We start from the raw sequence: 2,780 nt of genomic DNA, 5'->3' as shown, positions 1-2,780 counted from the left end.
TTGTAGGTCTTTTCCTTCTCTTGTGTTTCTTGCCTAGAGAAGTTCCTTTAGCATTTGTTGTAAAGCTGGTTTGGTGGTGCTGAAGTCTCTCAGCTTTTGCTTGTCTGTAAAGGTTTTAATTTCTCCATCAAATCTGAATGAGATCCTTGCTGGGTAGAGTAATCTTGGTTGTAGGTTTTACTCCGTCATCACTTTAAATATGTCCCACTACTCCCTTTTGGCTTGCAGAGTTTCTGCTGAAAGATCAGCTGTTAACCTTATGGGGATTCCCTTGTATGTTATTTGTTGTTTTTCCCTTGTTGCTTTTAATGTTTTCTTTGTAGTTAATTTTTGATAGTTTGATTAATATGTGTCTTGGCATGTTTCTCCTTGCAGTTATCCTGTATGGGATTCTCTGTGCTTCCTGGACTTAAGTATTTCCTTTCCCATCTTAGGGAAGTTTTCAACTATAATTTCAAATATTTTCTCAGTCCCTTTCTTTTTCTCTTCTTCTGGGACCCCTATAATTCGAATGTTGGTGCGTTTTATGTTGTCCCAGAGGTCCCTGAGACTGTCCTCAGTTCTCTTCATTCTTTTTTCTTTATTCTGCTCTGCTGTAGTTATTTCCACTATTTTATCTTCCAGGTCACTTATCCATCCTTCTCCCTCAGTTATTCTGCTATTGATCCCATCTAGAGTATTTTTAATTTCATTTATTCTGTTGCTCATCGTTGCTTGCTTCCTCTTTATTTCTTCTAGGTCCTTGTTAAATGTTTCTTGCATTTTGTCTATTCTATTTCCAAGATTTTAGATCATCTTTACTATCATTATTCTGAATTCCTTTTCAGGTAGACTGCCTATTTCCTCTTCATTTGTTAGGTCTGGTGGGTTTTTACCTTGCTCCTTCATCTGCTGTGTTTCGGTCTTTTCATTTTGCTTATCTTACTGTGTTTGGGGTCTCCTTTTCGCAGGCTGCAGGTTCGTAGTTCCCGTTGTTTTTGGTGTCTGTCCCCAGTGGCTAAGGTTGGTTCAGTGGGTTGAGCATGTTTCCTGGTTGAGGGGACTAGTGCCTGTGTTCTGGTAGATGAGGCTGGATCTTGTCTTTATGGTGGGAAGGTCCACGTCTCGTGGTGTGTATTGGGGTGTTTGTAGCCTTATGATTTTAGGCAGCCTCTCTGCTAATGGATGGGGCTGTGTTCCTGTCTTGCTAGTTGTTTGGCATAGGCTGTCCAGCACTGTAGCTTGCTGGTTGTTGAGTGAACCTGGGTCTTGGTGTTGAGATGGAGATCTCTGGGAGATCTCTGGGAGATTTTCGCCGTTTGATCTTACGTGGAGCTGGGAGATCTCTTGTGGACCCGTGTCCTGAAGTAGGTTCTCCCACCTCAGAGGCACAGCCCTGACGCCTGCCTGGAGCACCAGGAGCCGTTAATCCACACGGCTCAGAATAAAAGGGATACAAAATAGAAAGAAAGAGGATAAAATTAAGTAGGAGAAAATAAAGTTATTAAAATAAAAAATAATTATTGAGAGGAAAAATTTTAAAAAGTAAAAAAAGAAAAAAAGAAAACAAAACGGGATGGTCAGAACCCTAGGACAAATGGAGAAAGCAAAGCTATACAGACAAAATCTCACACAGAAGCACAGACATACACACTCAGAAAAAGGGGAAAAAAATAATATATCTTGCTCCCAAAGTCCACCTCCTCAATTTGGGATGATTCATTGTCTATTCAGGTATTCCACAGATGCAGGGTACAGATTGTGGAGCTTTAATCCGCTGCTTCTGAGGCTGCTGGGAGAGATTTCCCTTTCTCTTCTTTGTTCGCACAGCTCCTAGGGTTCAGCTTTGGATTTGGCCCCGCCTGTGCATAGAGATCGCCTGAGGTCGTCTGTTCTTCGCTCAGACAGGACGGGGTTAAAGGAGCAGCTGATTCGGGGAATCTGGCTAACTCAGGCCGGGGGTAGGGAGGGGCACGGAGTGTGGTGCGAGCCTGCAGCGGCAGAGGCTGGCATGACGTTGCAGCAGCCTGACACTGTACCAGCCTCAGGCACGCTGTGCGTTCTCCCGGGGAAGTTGTCCCTGGATCACGGGACCCTGGCAGTGGCGGGCTGCACAGGCTCCCGGGAGGGGAGATGTGGATAGTGACCTGTGCTCGCACACAGGCTTCTTGGAGGCAGCAGCAGAAGCCTTAGCATCTCATGCCCGTCTCTGGGGTCTGCGCTGACAGCCGTGGCTCGCGCCCGTCTCTGGAGCTCCTTTAAGCGGCGCGCTTAATCCCCTCTCCTCGTGCACCAGGAAACCAAGAGGCAAGAAAAAGTCTCTTGTCTCTTCGGCAGCTCCAGACTTCTCCTGGACTCCCTCCCGGCTAGCCGTGGTGCACTAACCTCTTCATGCTGTATTCACGCAGCCAACCCCAGTCCTCTCCCGGCTTCCGACCGAAGCCCGAGCCTCAGTTCCCAGCCCCCGCCTGTCCTGATGGGTGAGCAGACAAGCCTCTCGGTCTGGTGAGTGCCGGACCGCACCGATCCTCTGTGCGGGAATCTCTCCGCTTTGCTCTCCGCACCCGTTACTGTGCTCTCCTCCGCTGCTTCGAAGCTCCCCCGTCCGCCACCCACAGTCTCTGCCCATGAGGGGCTTCTAGTGTGTGGAAGCCTTTCCTCCTTCACAGCTCCCTCCCACTGGTGCAGGTCCCGTCCCTATTCTTTTGTTTCTGTTTTTTCTTTTTTTCTTTTGCCCTACCCAGGTACGTGGGGAGTTTCTTGCCTTTTAGGAGGTCTGAGGTCTTCTGCCAGCGTTCAGT

The 2,780-nt window shown here is 47.7% G+C and overlaps 1 protein-coding gene across 2 annotated transcripts in view; it reads right to left on the bottom strand.

Moving 5' to 3' along the window:
* RAD50 (RAD50 double strand break repair protein) overlaps positions 1-2,780 on the bottom strand; it is a 132,057-nt gene that overhangs the window by 29,808 nt on the left and 99,469 nt on the right. The gene's annotated exons all lie outside the window — the stretch shown is intronic.

The sequence above is a fragment of the Physeter macrocephalus genome, chromosome 8 (genome assembly GCF_002837175.3).
Source record: "Physeter macrocephalus isolate SW-GA chromosome 8, ASM283717v5, whole genome shotgun sequence".
Taxonomy (NCBI): Eukaryota; Metazoa; Chordata; class Mammalia; order Artiodactyla; family Physeteridae; genus Physeter; species Physeter macrocephalus.
The sequence above is the reverse complement of the archived record's forward strand: the minus strand, read 5'-3'. Positions and strand labels throughout refer to the sequence as shown.